At 37.3% G+C, this 25,392-nt stretch overlaps 1 long non-coding RNA gene across 1 annotated transcript; it reads right to left on the bottom strand.

Annotated features, from left to right (window-relative positions):
* Nucleotides 1–1,667: 1,667 nt before the first annotated feature.
* Nucleotides 1,668–25,119, bottom strand: LOC108928897 (uncharacterized). The gene is made up of 4 exons (XR_001965714.1): nucleotides 24,929–25,119; nucleotides 15,272–15,479; nucleotides 15,094–15,159; nucleotides 1,668–2,038 (listed from the first exon to the last, which is right to left on the bottom strand). It is a non-coding gene; the product is annotated as an uncharacterized LOC108928897 (long non-coding RNA).
* Nucleotides 25,120–25,392: the final 273 nt, after the last annotated feature.

Raw genomic sequence — 25,392 nt, 5'->3', positions numbered from 1 at the left:
CACATACTAATGAAATCCAATCCCTGTCCTCTATTAGGGAGTCACAGACTGACAAGATCCAGTGCCAGTCCTTTAGTGAGTCACATACTGATGAGATCCAGACCTGGTTCTTTAGTGAGTCATTAATAATAAACATGACATACTGGTCCTATAGCCTGACAGAATTCCAGTGATTTGTAGCCTCTTTACATGCACACTCAGAACATTTAGCTGTACCAATAAGAACTTCAGAACAAATAGACAGATGGATCGGATGCTGCTGAAAGCATCTAGTTAGCCTAAGGTTGAAAAACAAAGACTTTCTCCTACGTTGCCTTCAGCCTTTTCTCTTGCATATCTTGACAACAAATATCAAAAGAAAACTTTTGATTGTGCCTGCGTCTGTCATGCACAATAACAGTTATTAAAATGAAGGAAACCTTTAACCTCTTTCTGAACTGATTATAATAGCTTCATATCTTCATAACCCAGCGGTTTAACTCATTTTACACCTATTAGTACATGAGTACAACATCGATGAGATAAAATGTCAAATTTTAATGTTACGAAGTCTAGTTGTGCAGAGAAAATGCTGGATGTCATTTATTTTCATAGTAATTCATACACCAAACAATATTCCAGGGCGCAGAGTAAATACAGTGCAGTTAATGTCCTCTTTTAGAAAAGGTTGTTTTTCTTCTGGTTCACTGGAATAAACATGACCCATTTGTGTCATCATGCATTCTGCCACTAATCTAAGAAAAAAATACCTAAAACTGTTCTTAAATGTTGTTTCATGTACCTTTACTATACATTTACATTTATTCATTTAGCTTTTTTCACTTTTCTCCAAAGCAATATACATCTCAGAGAAAAAAAAACAATCAGTGCATTCATCAACAGAATGAGAGATGTGGATGCATACAGTTATGAATTGATTTTGACAACAAACACAGTTATTAAAAGAAATATAAACCAATTTCTTCACACTGAAGATTCCATTTCTGCTGGAAATGGGTGCCAAATATGTATTTCTAACTTTTGGTTTTTGCCCCATGAATACCAGTAAACAAATGTCAGTTCTGCTTTGATTTTAATTTGTATCTTTTATCCCCTTCTCCTCACATACACTGGTCTCCAAAAACAAAAAGCCATTGCTCTCTGCATTCCGAAGATGTGCCAATTACCACTTACAAGAAACTCCCAACGGATTGCCACAAAGATGCCATAAGCAATTCTTAATTTCCCTGAAATATGGTTTCAAGAAATGGCATGTAGAAGTTATGTAAAACTAAGTATTCCATGTCTTCTTGTGATGAAAGTTTCTCATCTGCTGCAAATAAAATATGCATCTGAAATTTTTGGATTTGTCAATTGTTTTTATTAATTCTTTGTGGTATTACACTTAATGGAGTAAATAGTTATCATGCAGCTCTAACCAAAGAATTACAATGAACAATTTCATGACAAGAAGTTCTATTCCAAGATGTTTATATCAAGTAGCCACATTTCACTGTGGTGCAAATTAATATAGAATCAGTTCTACTGTACAAAAATACTACAAAGGAAACAGAAGTTGCTTTGGATACATGCTGTAGAAAGAGTGTAATTTATCTATCTTTGGTCAAAACACCCCTGAGACCCTAGACATTATTCAGCCTGAGTAGAGCTTCAGCAATAAGGCGGGACACAATCTTAACCCACATGGCAAAATATTAACATGCAAAGCTGCAAGTGAACTCATCTTGGGGATACTTTCTCTAATTGCTCCCTTAAGACAAAAGGGGAAGGAAGCAAACAAGATAAATTACATGTTTACGCAGTGGAGGAGGCAAAAGTCTATCAGGTCAACGAGGCAGCAACTGACACACACCTCTCTACAAATGGAACAGCTGATGCTGAATCAACCAACCTGGAAAAAGGTGCTTCCAGAGCTCCTCCAATGATCAGCTCCTCCTCAGCGCTCTTCTCGACATTGTCCAGGAGCTCGGACTGTTCCAGGTGGTACCCCTTCATCCATTATCAAATCAGGTAGCTGTCACCCTCTCCAGAATTAACCCTGTAAAGAAGGGGTATGTAGATTTCCGTTTGGTGAATGATACCTGAGCTATCAGCCTAATTGGAATAAATTGCTAAACAAACTTTATTATTTGTTGCACTTTGCCTATGCTGCCAAATTCACACACTGGACACCCTTTTCTAAACTGTGCAGAATTGCCTTTTTTTCAGAAGAGATGCGGGGAAAGTGACATTACAATATTTTTAAAAAACTAACTGACAGCAGTCATATGTGCCTACAGTATGCCACCTATATGAACTACCTTCTGTAAACTTGTTTGTTGACACAGCTCCACTTTTTGTTAAAAAATATACATTTGAATGATGAAATTGTATTAAAAGCAAAATGTAAAATTTAACTGAAGACATTTGGGGTTAGGAATAACTTCCTGTTCTACTATCTTGGATGTATTAATCTAGTCAGACTGCTCATTTAATAATAGGAAATTCAAGGAGATAAAATGCAGATTAAGTTATTATAATTTTCTATTCTTGTCTATTATTCTTTGTTGTGCCTGTTGCATCCACTCTCCTCAGTTCTACATTACAATATACAGTTACAGAAAAAGATTTTACTATAGAAATAAATTGAAATAAATTTAGTGAATTTGTTTTACTTTTATTTAGTTTTTTTGTGGTTTTATTTATCTTTCAATAAAAAATGACATTATATAATATGTCGCTGCATAACATATTTTCATCCCGTAAAGGACCTACACGTGCAAAGAATTTTTATGTGTTTTGATTACATTTTGATTTAAAAAAATTAAGGTTCTTATTGAACAAAATGTGGAACTCGGGTATTCAAATGTTTCCCCGACTTTTTTTTGCTTTTTAAAAAAGTGTCATCGAAATTACTTTTATTTTCTCAGAATTTTCCTGTCTGTAAAGAATCGTGTGTGATTTAAAACCCAGACACAACCATCATGCAGACAGAGAATGACGGAATTGCACCAGACTCGCTCTAGCTGCATTCTCACCATGGTATGTGCTTTATGGATTTCCTCATTTACATCTGATTTCTCACAAAATGTCTAATTAAAAATTTAAAAAAAAAAAAAACTAATTCAGATCTCCATTCACAAACAATACTTTAGTTACGGTTTATCCTTAAGTTTGCACACATCCCATTTATCTCTGTTTTCCACTTTTCCGTTACTCTGAAAACAGTTACCAGTTGGAAAACTCCAGTAATACTTACTTACCAACTGATTTCAAACCTCATTTTAATATCTGGTACAAAAGGTAAATTTAGGTAAAAACCTTCTAATTCTAGGTTCAATTATACAGAAAAAGTTATATTAGAATGTACAAAAATGTAATAATTGAAGTGTATCTTGGCGTCTACAGTTGTAATGCTTATGATTATGAATCCATAAACATTATTGAAGGAAATATGGTTATTTGAGTTTGTTTATATTTGTCAGTTTGCTTTAATACCTGTTTTCGTTCACAAGTGTAATAAAAATGTATATCCTGTATCTCTCTCCATACACACACACATCAACCAATTAAATATTAATAAAAAGGCTCAAAATCAGCAAAAATCCAGAGAACTAAAATGAACAAAACTGAAAACCGATTTTGTTGTTTCCTGGTGTATTACTAGATTTTTTAAAACTTTAAATCTTTGAGGACCTGCGGAATGTTTATTTCTCTCATGGCGAAAGAGTGAATGCATAAAACATGAAATTAGTGAATAAAACAGCAAAACTGGTAGATTTTTTTAAAACTTTCAACTTTAAATACATAAGATGAAAACAAACAAGAACACTGAAGTTCTGAAACTTTTCTTCGTTATCAGAAACGAAGCTGCTCTCATAAATAAAACTTTCATGCCTCAATTATCCGACAATTCAAACTATTTTAACATGACTGTCGATGTGGGTTTAATTTGTACTCTGTACTTTTACATCACTGTTTTATTTTTTGCCATCTAATTATTAATTATGTCGACCGTTTTGATTAATTTTGTAACAGTTTCCCTCTTGTGTTCAACTGGTACAATCTTGGATGAAAAGCCCGCACTGGAAATTTTCAACACTTTGCTTCAGTTGTCAATTAAAATCGATTCCTGCAAAGAGGTTACGCAACCCTTTATTATTTTTCATAAATATGAAGATGATTATTTTTCTGTTAAGTAATTGGCTTTGTGTCAAGGTTCACTGATTACATCAGTCATTACAGAAAAAAAACACCCTCGGTTTCAGCTTCAGGCTGAAATATCTATGAGGATTTAATTGGAGAAAAAGCATTTCACACACTGAGATGTGGAAGACTGAAAATACACAGTCAGGTTGGAGGTCCCAAAAACGAATTTCGCTCCCAGGGCAGTTCCACGTGTGTACCTTCAGATCAGACATATCACGTGTTCTCGAAAAAATAATCATTCAGTTATGCAGTAATTCATGTAAGAAAAAGTTTATAGGCAACCATAAAATTTAAACAGAAAAAAAATTACATTCCAGCATTGATTTAGTAACTTGGAAATTATTTATCGGAAGCAACGAGAAACTATTTTGTATAAAGTTTAAAGTTCAAATAAACTTTTGCTTTCTCTTAAAAGCACAACGCGCGCTTTTTATGTAACATGACCAGACCATCGAGTTAAGTTTTTTAAAAGAAAAATCAATAAATCAAAATAAAGACGTTATACAAAAAGGCTGAAAATCCATCGACATATTTGCTCTTGTTCACCTGTTGTGCCACTAACACTTAAGACATTTGTAGTGTTAAAACCAGTTGATCACAAGTAGATATTGTTTTAACTGGGAAATAGAGACAAAAGGACTTTTAATGTTCTAGGCTGCAGCGTCATTTGACTGAGTCACTTGGAAGGCAGCCTCTGATGGTGAAGAAAAGAAAATGTGTACATTGAGGGTCCAGTGTCTCTGCAACAAAAGCGGAGTTAATCCCAGTGCTTTACACAATACATAGGGCCATGTTTACATGGGAGGGAAAAGAGCAAGAGTCCTTTCCCTCCAGAGCTAGAGTCACAGGTTGGAAATGAGCTTTTGGGGACTACATACGGGGGGACAATTCAGACAGGGGGTGGGGGTGTCCCTTAGCATTGTTGGGTCACTTGTATTTCGGTATTTCAAAGGATGTGGGACTCATGACACAGATCTTCAGCAGTATGGCATGGTGTCATGGAGTCATCGGAGCCTTTCTTTCCGCAGGAGGATTGATCCAAATTCAAATGCATCGTTTGATGAGCACTAAAGTAATATTTTGCTCATACTTAAAATATAATTTAACAGCTGAGTAATTAATGATTTTATTGCCAAAACTGTATAAGAATCATCTCCAGAAGATCATGAGCAAGGGCCAGCGATATGAGATTTGGGGTAATTAGGCTAATGATTTAATTAGGAGCACTAAGTGAATTGAACATGTCGAACTTTGGAGCAGTCAGTTAAGCAGTGAGCAATCGTGACAGTTGAGTTTTAAACTGAAACTGTTTCACAAGCCGAATTAAAGCGGTTTTAATGCCATAAATTCTGAGTTCATCGAAGGGAACGAACAGCGAAGCGGGCGAGTGCAGAACTTGTCCTCGTTTTGTGAGAAAAGAGCGACAAAGACGCGCGGGTTCAAATTGCGAATTATCAGAGGCGCTCAGAGTTACATCTAACAGGTTTCCACATTTATTTATTTTTTAATGACTGCTTTTCAAAAGTGAATAACTGCACAACTGTGGACAGCTGGTAGTGGGTGGTAAGAGCTACTGACCCGAAGATCACAGGTTCAATTCCCACCTCTAGCTGTAACCTTGAGCAATGCGTTTACCTTAAATTGGTCCAGTAAAAGAAAATTACCCCGCAAATATAAATGGGTAAATAACTGTAAGTAACTTAGCATTGTTAGTCGCCTTGGAGAAAAGCGTCAGCTAAATGTATACGTGTTAACTGAAGAAAACGAAAACAATTCTTGAGTTTGTTGAAAAAGTTCTTTCCAGAACTTTCCTGTTAAAAGAAAGTCCCAGATAAGTTGTAAAAGTGTGTTTGGTAAGGAAGCTTGGAGTAGTGGAAAAAAAAAAAAACATGGGGTTATAGTTCTCAATAGATTATATTTCGTTTTTTCATTTAGCCCGTCAAGTCTAAGGATAAATTTCCATTATATATTTAATATTTTGTACGATTTTTTTTCAATAGGTGTTTTTCCGAACACCAACTGGTGCTATTGCAGCACAGCTGTTATCGCTATCAGGGTTTCAGAAGACTTTATTTTTAACAGTGTGGCCTTCTGTTGTCTCATCTGAACTGAACTGTGGCGCTTTTGTTAAGGATATAACGCTTTGCGACATGTATGTTCTGAATAAATACTTGAAGCCGTACATTTGAACTTTTTACAAGTGATATTCCATATATCCAAAGTCATGGCAAAGTGCAAGTTACAATTAATCACACACATTTACTTCAAATATAAGCATAGTCTTTGAAGGCAACGCACACGCACGTGCGCACGTATATATGAATCCGTCTGCCTGCTTCATAACTTTTATTACTCGTTTCCGTTGAAATCGGGATTTAAAAAAATCCTCGGGTTTCAGTACACACATTCAGGCGGATTCAGTAAGTGAACAGTATTTTTTGTAAAAGTAAAATATTACATTGTTCGAAAACTATTTTATTAATTCATTGCTAATATTAAACAAGTCAATGGATATGATCTGTGAACAAGACAGGTTAGAGTCATTGAAATAGTGTGTTTATTTTTTCATCTTGTTTAAAGGATCTGAATGAGCTGTTTTGAAAGGTCGGGGTTCATCCGATGTTGCGTTTACGTGAATGGGTTAATTCCCCAGATTAAGCAGGGAGTAAATCGGGAAGTGTTTGCATTTAGTCCCATCATTTCCACTGAAAAGGTATTTGAGCGAGAGTCGCTCCATGGGGATCCCCTGTTTATCTCAGGTGAGGCTCCAGGGAAACGCCGGAGCTCTCCAGGGTCCTTAAGTAAACACGGAGGGCTGCCGGGTCTGCTCTCACTGCTCTCTTGCTCTCCAGCATTACAAATAATTACTCGGTGTTACTATTTTTCAACTTCTATTCGTTATTGCTTCTCTGCCGAAACAACAATGAGTCGGATGGTAGAAGAAAACAAGCCGAATTGCCCAGTTCCCAGTCATGCCTAATTGAATGTATTACGAAAAGCAAAGCAGTTTGGTTCGAGAACCCATATTGCTACTTAATTATGTTCACTGATAATTAATTAGATCATTTTTTCTTATGTACTGGGTATGATGGCAGTTTTGGGAGTCTAAATAACCGGAAAATTAGACATTGATATCTACATTGATGTTTATCTATATTTCTAAGACTCTTTCATTTAACTTTCTTTTCGAGCTCCACTCGACCGTATACCGTGACGTCAGTTACAAAGAAAATTATGTAACAAAGCAGGCAAAGTTATTACACCGCTATTATATCATTGAAAAATAATGCTTTTATTCAACTGGACAATTTACTGGAGTGTAACCGGATTACACACTATGATCAGTGAAGCCACAACACGGCCTCTCCTTGAAACCGAACCAGTGCTAGTTATAAATCTGTACCCTTAGCCACTACGCCACCTTTCACCCTACTGGTAGACAAGTTAAACAGATACATTCCTTTGTCATTTGAATGGCGATAGTTTCCATTGTGTCCTGTACCGTCATATTTGATCATGGTATTTGTTTCTCACAGTATGCATATTTTTATCTTTGCTGGTTGAAGATTTAAAAAAGGTTCTTAGATGAAATAGTGCATTTCGACCCATTGAGTGTAATGAATATACTTTTGAAAGGTTTACACACCTATGTGCCTTATAACTTGAATAACTTAGAAATGTTAATGTAACCTATGTAACCGTTAATGAGCCTTATAATTATTAATTCTAATTTAAATCGAAGCTAATCAATTAAGCGACATGGTTTTGTATTTGTTTTGCATGGTAAAAGCATATTATTAATATTTCGATCATTGTCATTTTTCATATTCTTGTTGAAGACAAGATCAGTATTATAACTATAAGAGACAGCACGGAACAAAGAACTTGCCAGCAGTGCTGATTTTCTTTTAAGTCTATCATTTATCACGAATTTGTAGTTACCATTACTTTCTCTAACCCAGCGCTTTAGAGAGGATATGAGAACTGATTTACTGAAAGTTCGTGTGGGAATTCCATAATTTTCACAACTACTGTACAAAGCATTAGGGAAATTAAAATACCTTCTGGAGCTGAATCCCATGAGAACTTAATGAATGTTTTCTAAAGTTCTTTGTAAAACACCAGCGGATTAACTGTTTTTGTTTCATTCGCGGTTTTATTATATCTGGGGGTACGGGAACAACATAAAAGATGGGATTTAATAAACTGTATTAAAGAGGATTTAGTAAAACCGCATTTTACCGACTTTTATTATTTTTTAAATCTTTTATATACAGTCGAAATTCTGATTTAGTTATTAATAGAACAGAATTTGAACGACCTGTAGTCGCTTTCTAAGGAACACACAGGAGTGCAATAATTTCTAATTATTGCTTTTTATTCATCTGACACGTTTGTCGAAGGCGACTTAAAATATTAGATCAACTTTACAAATTTTTCCTTTTTACACAGCAGGGTTTTCTGAATGTATAAAGAATGAGTATCCTCCCCCCCCCCCCCGAGGGGGTGTTCCATACTACGAATTCGAACCAACAACCTACAGAGTACCAGGCGCCAACCCAAACTTTTCACTTGCCTGTCCTACCAGAAGTATGTCATTAGGTTTCAACTGATTTACCACAAGTTACCTATCCGCACAAAAATGTATGTTCACTCAGAGTTTATATTTTTGTTTCAACAATGTCGAGTGTGTATCGCGGGCCCAAGGAGCCAAAAGAGCGGCCCGACTAATCCCCAAGTAATACACTCCGAGGCCGTGGACTCGACCTTCACTGACCCTCGTTTGGGAAACAGTTTATAGAGATTCGGCTTCTTAAGAACGCCGATTCAACAGGTTTTGCGGCCGAGCTTTTCTTCACACAGCCACCGGTACCCAAAGCCCCCTTCCTCTTCAAAGCGGTCGCCCGTCGTGCCTCGCGAGCGCTCGAGCGTCAGTCTCGCGCTTGATCTCTTTGTGGTCTTTGTGGAGGCGGCGCCGTCCATAACCGCCCTGCTTAAGAAAAACACCTCAGCGGTCTTTACCCATCTTGTTTAACGTGCAATCTACACATTCACTGCTAATATGAACAGAATCACTGCAGCAAATTGGACCTTTCTTTTTCAAGTTGTGTATATGCGTGTATATTATAGCAAAGGCTCTTAACCTTTCCTAGGTCTTCTTGGACTCCTTCGAGAATGTTATAACCCCTCCGATTAAAAAAAAAATCCTTAATATATTCAGGGAAAATAATTGCACTGTTTATTGCTTTGCAGCTTGCTTAGTTTCACATAGAGTTGGCGTGGAAGTGTTCATTCTTCTCTTTAACTTTTTATTTAGCTAGACAGTGTTATTGTTTAAAACGAGCTTGCGGTCCCCTAAGCGAACCCATAGTCTAACCCCAAACTTAAGCTGACCGTAGGGCAAGAACCGCTGCTTTTCAGGAGCTTGTCTAAGTTCTCAGTTTATTCGTGAGACTGCAATGTGTAACTTAACGTCGTACATAACACAAAACGGAAGTCAGGCATCACTGAGGTTAACGTAGTTTTTGGCGGCAATCTCCCTCCAACGCTGGCGCCGCCCCAGCCGGATATCCGGTATAACTCTGAAGAGGTTGGCCCAGGTAAGAAAACATTCATTCACTAATATCCCACCTAAAATCACTTTTATTATGCTTAATTCAGTTCAACGCATTTAATTTAGTTGTGCTTTATTTTAACTTTTTAAAAATGTGATTCTTTTTTTTCGATTTGATTTGTGAGCACTCTGCGAATAGTTTTAAATCTGTCGTGCAAAAACACTTCATCTCTTGGACTCGGAGACACTAAGATTTTTTAGCAGGAAATATCATGGAAATATATTAGCCTACTTTGAAAAAAACAAATTGTGTACCAGTTTCGTTTTGGTTTGCTTGACATATGAAAAATATCGTTAACACATGATGACATACTGATACTACTACAACAAAATACCGAATTTTTACATTCGTGGAAACTCAGTTTTTTTATCATATATAAAATAAGACAAAAACGCGTAAAATAATAATAGAAAAATAAAAACAAATGAACTAACGATTACATATATTCACTTAGCAGATGTTAGATGTAGATAATTCACACATCACATGTTGTGGTCATGTCGTGTAGATATTCACACATTAATTCTCATATGACAAAATCAGCAATCTAAATAAACTTTTTTTAAATTCTGTATTCACTGGCCTAATCATATATCTGAGGGACTTCTGAATAACTGAGCCCAGTTTCCTAATCCCAGAAGGGTCCCCATGGAACTTGGCTTTGCACTGTAGTCATTCAGGGTCGCAGCCATGATATGGGCTGCCATAGCAACAAAGAAATGGCTTCAGAAGGCTTAGCATAATTCTGCCCTAATAGAAAAATAACATAGACAAATCCCATCCTTAGTGCACTACCTTATTAGATTGAGACAGTCTACCACCAGTAGTCATTTGTGTAGGCTTAGTATATAAATCAATTCTAAAAATTAAATAGGCCTCTGAGCAATCCAACTTCTTTATCTTGACTTTGAAACAGCCTGTTATTAGTCCAATGCAAAGACCAAGGCAGTTTTTTTATTTTTTATTATTTTTTTTTTATTTTGGACAATATATCTAACTAAAATGTTTCACTGTTCTGTGAACACACAATGCCTAGTATATGTCAGCAAATTAAAGTGATTAAAAAGCAATTCACATTTTAGTGATAACAGAAGTTGTCACTTCCATTAACAAATATCTACATAGTTGTATATCCTCCAAGTTTTCATAAAATATATAGATAGTTTAACCTGTAATCTAAATCAATAACACACACACACACACACACACACACACACTTTCTGAACCGCTTGTCCCATACGGGGTCACGGGGAGCCGGAGCCTACCCGGCAACACAGGGCGTAAGGCCGGAGGGGGAGGGGACACACCCAGGACGGGACGCCAGTCCGCCGCAAGGCACCCCAAGCAGGACTTCAACCCCAGACCCACTAGAGAGCAGGACGCGGTCCAACCCACTGCGCCACTGCGCCCCCCTAAATCAATAATAATAATAATAATAATAATAATAGTAGTAGTAATAGTGATGCCGCTTTTATTTTCAGAACCCATTGAACTAGAAAAAAGAAGGCAAACAGAAAGGTTCCTCTGCACGAACAGAGTCAGAAACAAACACGAGTGTATAGCCTGACAGCTATGTAAACAGGGAAGGGGGAGAAATGCAACAGTTTATGTTGTATATTAAGCTGGGATGTCTAGTGTCAACTGTCTCCAGAGACCTGTCTGCTCATTCAGAACTTTGACAATCTTTTTTTTCTGCACACAAGAAATCACAAAATGCCCGCCTTTGAAGTACTTGATGTCCCCCCCATATAGCTTTATCACCATAAAAGAGGGAAACGATTCTTGTGAATCAGTGATTGGTGTCAGGAATATGACGCTGTGGCACCGGAGCAATGTTTGCAGTGGGGTTTGAGACTGATAGGGTGTAACTGCGCTCTCATAACTGTATTTCTTAACATTATCCCTATCAGAGTGACATTGAAGTCGCAAAATGTGCAGTCTGCTGTTTTCTCTACTAGCCAGGTCTCCTCATGGTTTTCTGTACATGTAGGTAAATGCTTTAAAAGATGTGCATTTAGCAATATGTTGGTAATCTTTGTCACTTCCCAGTTACAAACGGGGCTTCATATTTTGTTAAAGATTCAGATTTTAATAGGAACAGACAGTGGATAACAAAAAATGCTCTCAATGGTAATGAAAGGGAAGTGAGATTAGCAGGGAACTGGAATATTAGAAAGTTTCACCTAAGATAAAGTTTAATTACTTGATTTGCCCAGTCTTATTAAATTGACTGTACTTCAAGAATCATGTGTCTGCACTTATATCTCGCTGTCTACTGGTGTAATTCACTTTTGTACTGTTGTCAAAAATTGTTTCACTTTGCCCTCAAGAAAAATGTTTGCTAAACAAAAAATGTGTCAATGTCTCCCTTGAGCCAAATATATCACTGACATGATCACTAGATGTTGCTGTATGGTGATGCTTTCCCGTCACAGCTTGCAATTTCAAGTATACTAAAAAAATAACTTTTTAGGTTGAAACTGTGCCACATATTTTAGTTTTATCTCAGTTTCATTTTATGGAATGCACTTAAACAAGTTTACAAATATTTAATAAGCAGCACAGTTACTAATTAACAATTTAAGTAAAATTGAAATTTTTTCTTAAAAAAATATTTTGCCATTTTTAAAAAGTTTTTAACAGTTTGGCCCCATTGTGTTATCTATACTTGCTGATCTGTTTTTGACAAGAAAGGAGATACTTATCCTATGTTTAAATCTTAAAAGATAGACAGGTATCTCTACCTTTTGAAAGGTAGTTTGAGTCTGTGAGTAAAAATTGGCAGAAACCAACTGAGATTTTGTTGCTAGTTGTCTATTGATGTTTAGGTTAGCAAGAAGAATTTTACCTGGATGAAGAGCTACTTCACATTTCATCAACTGTTCTGTTATTCTTTGGTGAAACTGATGTATGTGGCTATAGCTATCAAAAGGGGATTACTGCAAATATATATAGTATGAATAAAAGTGAAAAATTTACATTTAATTCTCATAAATAGGTAAAACAACAGCAGAAGATTACCCATAGAACTGTGTACATAATAGCTAACAGTCTGATGACTGAAACAGAAAGGAACCATGAAATTAATTGACATTATACAGTAACTAGACATTATGACATCACAGATACTGACTTGTTTCACACTATGTTTGCTTTGAAGCGGAGGTACCACTTTTTTCTTTCTTGTGAACTAAGATGGAGCACTATAATCAGTGATTCAAAAATCTTGAAAAATGCTGTATTTGGACATAGTCCTTTCTTGACAGTAATTATGATGGTTTGACAATACTTGTTATACATTGGTGTATGGGATAATGAGCATGTTAATATGCAGCAAATAGCTCATTTATCTTATCAAGAAGTATAGTTTGTGCCATACTTGGTTTGCGTACTTTGTCTATGGATATTATTAAGCAGAGATTTCTTAGATTGGCTACCTGAGATCGGAATTCAGAAACACCCAAATCCACCCAAGTCGTATTTCTGAGGCTAGAGAAGGAGTGTGTGTATGTAGCATCAGAGTACAGAAGCTGAACTTGCTCAGCATGTGCGTACAGAAATATTCTATTGCATGAACACATCTTGGTATCTTGTGACCTTGGAGCCATAGATAGTCATCAGTGCCTATGGCAGATCGTATGAATAAGCAAATGGATCCCTGAATCACTGTTTTTAATTAACTACAATAAGCTATTATGCAATCACAGAATGCCCTGAAAGGTAATTTGCTGGGTAGTTGGCACCCAATGACATACATATGCACCGCAATCTTTTTCTTAAAAGACGCTTTTAGAAGATATTTGCTCTTATCTTGGTATTGTGCACGTCGCTGTTTGAGAGAACCCAAAAGGCACCTTATTAGCACTTACAAGGATATTTTTGAATCTAAATATTTGGTTTCCTAGTTTTATTTATTTATTTTGTCATCTTTAGATCTTAGCTCCTGGCTTAAAAAAAAAAAAAAAAAAATCAAGTGTTAAACGGTAATTGGAATTCTGCACGATGAATAGCTTAACAGTGTGAAATGTGAAACAATTTGATGATCTTTTGCCCAGTGTCACAAAGAGTGCATCCTTTTGGCTCATTTTGCCTTCTGGGTCCTTAGCTTTCATTGTGGATTTGGTTCTGCATCTACATGTTCATTCTGAAGACAATGGTCCTGTCAAGGGTTCCCCTGGGCCATGTGATCAATGGTCGGGTGAGGAGCTGGGAAACCAGCCGTGCATCAGGGCCATGAAAGCGGTGCTGAGTCCCATATAGCGACTGACCAGCGAGAAGCTGAGCTTCACAGGCCTGCTGTTTGCTGGAAGGGAATCCCTCTGGAGCTTTCTGAAGGCTGGTGTTTTAGAGTCTTAAACTGGGCACCTGCCTGCATCAAAGAGCTCAGGCGCTCCAGCTCTGAATGACTCAAGTCCGGAGGAATAAGAGCCTCCGCTGAGATGCGGACACCGCTGGTCTAATTTGCTCCGCATCCCCCCACCCCCAAACCCCCGGACCGCGTGTTGCTTGGACTCGATCCGATACTGGCTGCTGATATCTGACAAGATCACACAGAGAGGTGCGGGAACCTAAAGGCAAGGCGTTACCCTGCGTGCTTCCAGGGGCCTCAAAAGGGTTCTATTAAAACGCGTTCAATGCGCTGGTCGGTATCTTTCAAAAGACCGCACGCCCTCCAGCATAGGCAGACTCAAAGGGCATTGGTGAATGCTCTGTAAAAAGAAATCAGGCCCCTATTAGTTTAATGAGTTGTGGGCATTAGTATGCCAAGGCAAAACTGCTGCCTTTTTTCATCTCTGAGGAGTTTGAGGGAATGATCCGCTAACTTGTGTGAGCGACAAAGGCTGGCTGGGCCAAGCTGTCCTCATCTGAGATCAGATTCCACTCAGCTGTCTTCAGAGAGCAATTTTCACCACTTTAGGAACACTTTGTTTGGAACGCTTCACACAAAACAAAACGTGAGAAGAGTCACGTGGAATAAACCGTTTCTTGTCAGTCGAGAATTTTCCTTGGTTTTGCCAAAAATTTAAATTTTTAAGCGATATTAGGAGGACATAGCTGGCAGCTCAAAGGAGATGAAGGAAGTAATACTTACTTTGGATCTATTTCAACATATTTGAATGGAAGTCAACAGCACCTTATATGCCTGAGAAATGAAAAAAAGTGTGAGGGCTCATACTGCCTGGCTGAATCACATCTGTGGTGAAGTGGTCCTGTATCCACGAGCCGAGAGCAAGCAGCAAGAAGGGCCTGCTTTCGCACAAAACCATTGCTGGTGGGGTCGGCGGCTCACCTCTCGCATTTCTGGCTGCTGCCTGCACGTGTGTTTGTGGTAACCCCGAGGGTCGCTGGAACTCACCTGCAAGACATTAAAGGAGATGGGGGAAGGGGAGAGGAAGCAGAAGCCCGCCATGGCTAATCAGAAGCACTCTGACCGGCAGCCATCATGCAACACATCAAACGCTTCCTACCATGCCGGCCCTGTGGTAGGGGGGCGCTGAATCTCAGGGGTGGTGACACCAGCCGCGTGCTGGACCCTCAGGTGTGACCCGTGGGTTGCGATGAAGCCAGTTCTGGGTCAGTTACCCAGCGGGGGGCGCACCTCCGGCCCGCTTGCCTGTGGAGGCACACGGGGGGGCTTGTTGCTGGGGCTTCGCAGATGTGGACGTGTTACCTCTGCTGTGTAAATGAAGGCAAAATGAGCACAGGTACGAGGTCAGAGGAAAGGAGATTAATTAACAGCTTGAATCAGGTACATCTGTAAGCTCTGTCCTAAAGACACTGGCTTTTTGCTCTCATGCAGATAAGACAGAAGTTTTACTTATTTACTAGACGGTGGCGCTTTAATAGGTCTTAGGTGACAAGTACTTTTAAAAAAAAAAACAAAAAAAACAAAGGACTTGAATGAACAGCTTTATTACATGACTCAGAGAGAAGTTGTTTAACAAATGTTTTTATTATTTTTAAAATGGTTTTGAATGTGACTAATGTGTTTAAATGCCCACTGCCCTTACTTTTTGTATTTTAACATTTTACATGGATTAGTTTTTCAGAAGATGTGCTTTTCCGAAATAAATTACCATAAGTCCCAGAACGGCTGTTAATGTTGTCCTTGTGATCTAAGTGCTTACATTTATTCATTTAACTGACATTAACTGACACCTTTCTGCAAAACAGCTTACAATGTTAAGCTGTTTACAAATATTCAGGCACCTATACAGCTGGACAATTTTTTACTGGAGCAATTTTGGGTAAGTACTTTATTCAAGGCCATTACAGCTGGATGTGGGGTTCAAACCTATTACCTGTGGGTCCAAAGACAGCAGCACTAACCAGCTGCCCCTGCTGTGCAATGTGCACCTGCTTAATCTTCTTTGATTAAAAGCAAATAGCTTACATACAAAATGGGAAGCTTTGAAAGTACCTCAGAATAACAGGTATTTGGAGTTTATATGCTTTGTACATAATGCTTTTAAACAGGTTGGGTACCATGCTCATGGTTACAGTTGCAAAGTTGCTCTGCAGACATGGAGCCTTTGTGGTCACTATATCCTCTGCAGTTAAATTCCATTAAACTCCCCTGTAAAATGCAACTTACACATGTTTGTAAATCAGTTATGTTAAAGAGTACAAAGTATACAATTTTTCTAATTTTTAAGGCTGTAGTTTATAATTGTATGTTAACTGTCTTATAGTGGAAAAGAAAGCTTTCTGTTGTAGTGACTTCTCCTTTTATACTATAACATTGGTCCCAAATTAAATCATACCGCGAAATATTTACGTTTCGCAGACAATAAATTACAATCAATTTGCATTAAAATAGTCTGCGATATCTTTATTCTACCTTGTGATATGATCAAGATAAAGCTTGTTAAAGTTTGTAAGAAGGACTGTATGTAGGATCTTTCCACCATATTAAGATGTGTGTTAATTACGAGTCATGATGCACTGCTTCGGAAAGTGTTATTAAGATCTTTATAGGGCCATTCATAGAATATGTTAGCCAGTAATGTACAATTATTTTTGGATACGAGGCATATGGGTGTATGATGCAAAGCTAACAAAATATAATGAATGTCTTATGTAAGACCTGTTATAAGCGTGTAACTAAAAGCAGATGTTTTCGTTTTTCTCAAGTTTGTCTCATACCAAAAGTTGTCTATTCATCAGTATTTCTCTTTGTACGGTCCTGTTTTCTGCTGTACGCAGAATCAAAGCACATAACCATCACTCACAAATAACTAAGTGAAGATAAATCAAAGACAGCTGAGGGAGACAGATTTCTTCTGAGAACAAATGATATTTTTCTTATATCAGGTGCAACCCTCAAACTTCAGTCTTTTCAGACTCTTAGAAGTCAAAAGTGTTTTTATTACCCTATATGTCTTTAAGACTTGCTGTTGCATTTTTGTCTGATAGTGGGGTGTAACCTTGAAATTTTGTCATTTTTTGTCTCTCAGAAGTACTGCGCTCTCAATTTTTTAAGCAGCGCCGTCAATGTGGCAAAGCAAATGCAGACTCCTCATTACCCATCTCGTATATCTATGTCTTCCATTTGGTTTCATGGTAAACAAGAAGCGGTAGTGCTACTGTGTAGTTTTTACCATAGTGATATATTTATTGCTATCCAATGTATCCTTTGGATATTAGGCCTTTGATATAATTGCTTCATCACATTTCTGATTAAAAAAATCAATGGGTAAATTAAGACAAATTAAACTTTTTGGCTTTACTAACCACATTATGGGCTATCAAGTCTGTAAGTATGGACTGCTCCTGGATGCTGAGAGAGAGTATCTAGGAGCAGTCCATATGTACAGCCTTGGCATAAATTAAGGAAGAGTTCAGTGTCAAATACTGAACCTAGCAGAATGAAAAATGTCTTTAAGACTACATCTGTCTGATTGTTTGTCTACATGTGGATTCAGATATCCCTATGGCATCCATCAGGTGATGTTCTCTTTAGAAAATGAACTGAGTACCTGTATGATTTTGATTTCAGTGCTGATGTTTCAGTGATTTCTTACATTACGATCACAGCATAATGTACACTAAGTAACAATGTGTGTTAATATTGCGATAATCAGTTTCATAATGGCATTAGAATAGCTTGTTTCCTGTTACAGTAGGATGTATTATTTTTAATAAATGTCACCATGACAAAGTTACGGATTCAGTCATGAAGAAACCATCACTGTAAAGACATACTTGACTACAAGTGTTTTAAAATCTTTAAACAAGGTCATCAGATGTACTTATCATTTGTGTAAACAAATGTAGCATTTCAACATCTTCTGCAAAGATATAGTTTTTTTTTTTCTCTTGGCAAATGATGAGTCTTAATAGCATCAGTTGGTCACAGTAGTGATTCATAAGCATCAACATGGCTGAAGGTGGGCGAGATTTCTCGTGGCTCCCCAGTCCAAATCAGAGAAGGCAAAACTGAGCTGCTGTGCTTTGAAAATGTTATGAAATCTTGCCAAGTTGACCTGCAGCGTTATAGAAATGCTTTTTCTTTTTAGCACCAAATGTCATGTTGTCCCAACAAAGAGGTTAATTTGCAATATTGAAGAAGTGATGAGCTCTGACCTGAACACAACAGCCTGTAGTACGCTTATATTCCATATGCTGCAACTCACTACACAGCAGCTTAGCAAAGATTTATGATAAAGATCACAAGCAACATGTGGAAAATGTTCAAAGAAGGAAAGACTATTATAATTTTAAGCAGCAGGAGACCAACCTGAATACAGATGAACAAACATTTCCAGATTCCAAAAAAGAAAAAAATACCAAGCTGAATCCAAAAAAGCTCATGTCCAGCATCTGTTGTCAGATATTATACTTCTGTAGATAGATTGACCGGAGAATAGCGACGGTGTAGACGTACTGTCTTACACTAAAAGGCAATGGTGAACTCCTGACTGCGCAACGGCCCATGAACTGCTCTAGATCTGAGGCTGTGCCTCTCATGCTGGTTGCGTGTCACAAGTCAAATGGTTTATTTTGCTATGCTGTCCCTGGTGTGTGGAACCGTTATTTAAGAAGCCACATTTCGGTTGGCCTTGTGTATTCCTTGGGTGGGGGGTCCTACACAGCCTGCTTTCTCTGCCATGACAATTATGATGATAGTATTTTAGCATCATTTTAAGTCTGAATCCTTTGCAGATCTGCTCAAAATGGCATTTACTGTACCCACTGTGGACAGAAGAAAGCATATATAGATGACACATTTTTTATGCCATAATAAACCACTGTGGGAGATGGCCTGATTTTCATTTAGCTATCAGTGCAATTATGTTCTGATTTTCTGTGACAAATTACTGAGCAGCTGCAAAATGCAGACACTGAAATACTTAAAAACTTTAAATTAAGGACTTCTAGACGTTTTTGTAAGGTTCCGACAGCTCAATTATACAAAAAACATAAACACATTTTTCTTTAAAAAATAACTTTTGCTTTTTTTCTCAGTTTTCTTGTTTGAGCATAGGTTGTGTGGTGCATAAAATGTATTATCTTGTATGGGTGAAAGGACTGTCAAATTTTGAGCTTTGGTACTTTCAGTGTTTTCTGATCTTAGTGGCAGTCGTGAATATGTTTTAAATTTGAAATATTTTTGATTCAGCTCTCTTTCTTTTCTAGTCTAACTTTTCAATATTGCTTCAATTTCTGCCGTTATTGGAAAGAGTACTTTCTGGTTTGTTATTCAGTTGTGGAATTCAGCAAAACAGGCCATGGTATTTCCTATGTATAAGTAAAATTACATCTTGCTTGACTTCAAGCAGCTGATGTGACATAACGCGTATGGTGGTGGCTGCGGTACAGATGGATTGCGGATCACTGTGTTCTCGCCGGGCACAATGAGCTACAGCTCAGTATATTATTTGTATGAATTTCTTGCAAAATGCGACCTTCAGTTAGATCCCTAAATTATGCAAATTCCTTACTTATTGATTCTTCAAATGAATGTGCTGCTTAATTGAAATTAATCTTTAAGACTTTTGGGAAAAGAGGCCATTTTGTTTAGATAAAAATAAGACTCCTTCAAAGCCAGAATTCACCAAAGAATCGCTCATAGTCAACCCCACCATGAAAAAAACTTTCATTCCATTACTTTGTAAATGTGCACACATGAGACTCGATATTTATAAGGATTTTGAAAGTTTTAGTTTTGCTTCATAAAACAAGATTAGAGATGACTGAGAAATCAAATAGAATGGGATATTTCTGTTTTAAAAATTGAAACTGGACTGGGTCTTGTGGCAAACTTTGGGCTGTTTTGAACAGACATCCTGCTGTGCTTGCACCCCCCCTCCCCTGAAGGTCACTGAGGCATCACCTTGGAGGGGGGGGGGGGGGGGTTGTCTGCAGGTCATGCCACTGCCAGAGTGCCTGTGCCAGCCACGCATCATCATTAATGAAGGCAGTCACGGGCAAGGCCTCATCGTCCGGGCAACGGGGTGTCACAGGATACGAGCTGGGAAACACTGGTGGGCCACTTCCGGATTACATAAGGCTGACCTGATTTCCCAGAGGAAGATCAAAGATGCTAGGTAAGGGCCATAAGCAAAGGAAATTATTTCATCATCTCAAGTACTTTTCATAACTCATTTTTTGATGACTTATCTGCTAAATAAGTTGCCTTATCCTTGGACTGATTGCATACTATATGAAAATGTAGTCCTTCATGTGGGTCTTGGTAACACATCTTTCCCGGTAAATGGCACCTGACTTTTTTTTTAACCACAGTCTACTACTGCGAAAGAGAGCAAGTTTACACAACTGATGTAAATGTGGAATCATCTGCTGCAATTACATCCATAAAGAATACCACCCATAAATTCAACATCTGAGTTTGCCATGCATTCTATTGGCATTTGAATTATCACACTGATAAGACTCCATTGTGAGGTTTCTGTACACATAGAGAAGAGACTGCTGAGAGACATTGCTGTAACCACCATTTGCTCTTACTTTCTCCTGGCTACGGCAAGGTGTTCATATTCTGTGAAATAAAAATAATAAATTATTTTTTGCCTATACCTTACTGATTAAATTTTCTGCGTTCAGATCTTTGGGGCTGAGAATAAATTTTTCGGAATTTTTCTTTTCACTTCTTTAAAATGAAAAGTTCATGTGCAATACTATAAACATTATTCTTAGTCCTTTGCTTTGAGTGGATTTGAAAGTAAATACGATAAATAAACAAATAAACATACAATGTATATTCATTGTCATGATTTTTAAAATACTGTTTAAAGGTCTTCTGTTTTACCAAAAAGGTTTTTGTAAATCAAATTTTGTGAAAATCCTGTTGTTGAGAGGTTTGCAGAGACTGTATAAATATTAAAATACTACACTTAATCTCTGAAATACAAATTTACTTGAAATTTCTTCAAATTCCTTTATAAATACATATTGTCATAATTATTGGGAAAACATAGTAATTATAGAAAACAAAGATCAAAGGAAATGTAAGATCAAACAGAAGATCTGTCTGATAAATATAATGAACATGCTGCATAGGTTTCATAAGACACAAAGGAAATATCCGAAATGACAATAACATAGTAGCGATGTCAACTAAATTGTTTTTTTATATAAATAATGACTGCATTAATGCATGAATAATCTGAAATATGGGTACCATTAATAAAAAACACATTCATTTATGTACGCCTTTGTAAAGAAACCTTAATAGAAAATATAAACAACGCTAAATCAGTATTTATATATAATAATTCAGTGCTCTGTAGAAAGTAATATTCAAAATTTCTAAAAATCTTATGCAACAATATGTTTTGCTGTGTCATGTGAGTTTTTTACAAAGGTAATACTGCATTGCAGAAATTAGTTTGAAAAGATATATAAAGTATGAGTTTGTTTTGAGTTTTGTCATGATTACTGATATGATTTGTTAAACTTTGCATTAATCTTAAAAACAATTTTTAAGTCATGTTATATGATAATTTCATTAGCAGTTCTACACCAGCAGAAGCCACTGGTTATGAAAAAGAAAACAAAATAGAGGTAAACTCCGGACATTTACCTCCTTGCTACCCAAGTACCCAAAAAGGAGCATTAACTGCGGCTGGCTTGTTTAAATTCATAAAATGTCAAATTAAATACGACCAAAATCTAGCCTTCATAAAAAAGGTCTCATCCCTTGAAAAGCATCAGGCTAAATTAAAGGAATTATTTCTTCCTTTCTATTTTAATAACCTTGAGAAGTCCTGCACTTCTCGTTTTTCAAAAACAAAAAACAAGGAGCTGCAAACTATTGCATGTTATTGCTATGATGTGTTCATAGTGTAGTTATATGTATGTGAAATAAAAGGTCCCCCCCCCCCCCCCCCAAAAAAGGAACTGCTATGCCATTAAAAAATATTAGAAAATGAGAATGTAGTATGTAGTGCTTTATTTTAGACTAAATATGTTTCAAATCAGATGGGCCTGCAGTGAAAAGTGAAAAACTGTCCTGCAGAGTTACTAACTTCTATTTTGTAGCGTACCATAGAAGTGGTTTTGAAGAAGTAACTTTACATTAATGTACTGATTATGTGTCCCTTTTTTCTTTCATTGTTTGTTCAGTTGCACCTCCATCTGCTGTGTTTTTTGCTTTTTACTGAAAGTTTAGCCTGGCATCAAAAGCAAAAATACTTAATTAGTTTCAAGTTATTAGTTAATTGCCTGATGTTTCTCTTATTTACAGTTTTACATGTTACTTCTTCAAAGAGCATTATTATGGATGTTTTATTATAATAAGATATAAACAAAAACTTAAGCAATATGGGACAAATTAAGAGACAGAAGCTTGAAGTTTCTCTCTAATTGAAGTGTAAAACAATGGAAGTGTGTAAAATGGAATCCTACCATCTGTTTCTAACATGATTTCAGTGTTACGGACTGTAACTTCTATCAGCAGGTTCAGTGGCGACTTTGGGTGTTACTTTAGACTTTGACTGATCGCATACAGTATCATATAGTTTTTCTGTTCAGTGATACGTTAATGTATTTTGTCACGTAATGTACATTGTTTCCAAAATCTTGTGGAGACATAATATTATTGACTGACTGTATTGCCATAGCCAGATTTTCTTTTTGCTGATCTTGGTGTTTATCTTCTTAAAATTGTACTGTAATTATTACCCGTACAGCACATTGAAGGTATCCAGCTGAACTGCTGTCCATTAAACTGACTGACAACTTTTAAAGGAAATCATTTTCCTGTGATGTGACAAAAGTTCGCCTCACTTGACAGCAAGCGAAATGAGACTTTTCTGAAACAAAGAATGCTTTCTTGAACACAAAAGTGATAAATACCTTTACTTTCATTACAGCGAATAGGCCTGGAATGTACCTTGTGAATTTGATGGTGTAGGACATTAATGTATAGTGTTTCTAAAAAAGAGTAGTTGACACTGGACTACAGATGTCAGATTTGTATTTTTTCATAGAAAGTTTTCATTCTTTAAGAAACATTTCATGAGGACACACATATTTCATATTCTTCATAACATTTTAATTGTTCACTGAGCAAGTGGATGAAAGAAATGTAAAAATTTAAGGATACATGACAGAATAACCTTTCCATTAAAATGAAGAAACAGCACAACGATCTTACTATCGTAGAAATAGAACATTCAGATTATGTGATGCGAGATAGTTTAGCACAGAGTGAGGTTTAAAAGCTGTGGCCTATAGCCCGGAAATACAGAATATTATTAGCGACAGAGTCTGGTGGCTAAAACTGTGATCGCTCACAGCTACAGCTAAATACCATGTATTGAGTAAAAGGACAAGTAAAAACAATGTGTCCGTATTGTATGAAATCCAGTTATCCACCTCAGTATGTGGCTCTGGAATAAAATGAACCTGACCAGTGAGGACCACAGAAAATTTTGTCATTTTTTTATCACTGACTGCCTTGACTTTATCGTTCCAGTATCTCCTTGTGCGCGTACATGCGTACAGTATATTTATACATTTGCGTGCTATTTTGTGAGCTCACGTAAGACTTGAAGTCGGCTAAGGGCCGGCCTTTTTTGTAAACTCTCACATATACAGCAGTATGACTTGTCGTATAGCAAACTGTGAAAGTCCTCCACATTGTACACTAATTCAGGTAAATGCCTACAAATCCGATACACTCACCATACATTACTTGACCTATTATCTCAAGTGCCTAGACTGTTATGCTTCTTGCTGCAAATAGCAACCAGAGAGCAAAGACAGGCAATTAATATAGTTTCCGGGAAGTGATACTGTGATACCGACTTAACCTGTTTGGGTGGTTCTTAAACAGCGAGAAATGACCACAGTTTTCTTAAGGCCCTTTGACACATATTTTAGCTATCTGCTTTATTGTTACACGTTTCCAAAACAAACGTGTGTGTGACGAGCGCTACTGTTCCAAAGCAGCGATTAGCATTACATGTTGATGACGATCCCGGTGTCTACCTTCACATGCCTCGGCTAAACAACTGTTTAGTTAGTTTTATCTTATCAGCGCTCCAAGTATGCGCGCTATTCAGCTCGTTGTTATTTTCTTATATAAAGCACAGTAAATCCACCTTGAAGATTATATTTAATTGTACTCTAAGAAAATTTTTCACTAAAATATCCTATTACAGATGCACAATGAATGTTTACGTCTTGAATCTAAAGAACATATGCTGTATGCATGTTACTTATAATACATATTACATATATATCACTCATATAAATGATACATTATATTTTTCGAAGCTATGTGTGTGTGCCTTTGGCATTAAATAAGTCACAATCAGTTTTATGAGATTAGTTTTGTAATTTGCTTTGGACATAATGTTTAAAATATAATAGCAGTAGTAGCAGTCGTAGTTTATTTTAAAAGAGAAAAACATTGTTAGCTAACACTTTAAAAAGAGGTGGCCTAATACTTCTTCTGATGGAACTATGCATCCACACCTGTCAACTAATTCACCCCCCACCCCTTCAGCTCTCCTGATCCTGATGCTATCTGCAGGAGCCTGGGGGCCAGGGTTCGAAGTGTGTGCGTGGAGCGTATAAGGGACACACTTGTGTAGAGTTGATCCTATGCAGTCCCATGATAGGCCCCCTATACAGCAATGCAGAGAGCCACTTACCTCCCCTCCGCGCGATCTGGACCCTCTGCCCGACCAGCTCACAAAGAGGGCCCGTTCTTCTGCAGGACGGCAGGAAGGCCGCTGGGTCCCACCGGAGCTGCTGGCCACCTCTCTCAATTATTTCAGCCAACGAAATCCTTTTCAAGGCTGATATAATAATAAGCAGTGCTGCGCTGTTACCGTGGACAGTGTAAGGCCTGCAGCGACAGAACGCTGCATGGGAGTGGCAAGTTTGGCTTATTTTTTGGGGGGGATGGATTATAGTTTGAGACATTCAGCTGGGAAACTAAAGTTACACTTTTCTTTCCAACTGACAGGGGGTCTTCCTACTCTCTGGAAGATCAGTGACATTTAATGATTTTTCTTTCTTTCCGCAATTCTTTTGTTCTGACTCTTTTTGCTTGGCATATTTCTTTTGCGGTCAAAATTTGGGTAACAAGGAGACTAAAAAATGAATGGGTAAT

The sequence above is a fragment of the Scleropages formosus genome, chromosome 14 (assembly GCF_900964775.1).
Source record: "Scleropages formosus chromosome 14, fSclFor1.1, whole genome shotgun sequence".
NCBI classification, from domain to species: Eukaryota; Metazoa; Chordata; class Actinopteri; order Osteoglossiformes; family Osteoglossidae; genus Scleropages; species Scleropages formosus.
Note: the sequence above shows the minus strand (reverse complement) of the source record. Positions and strands in the feature narration are given on the sequence as shown.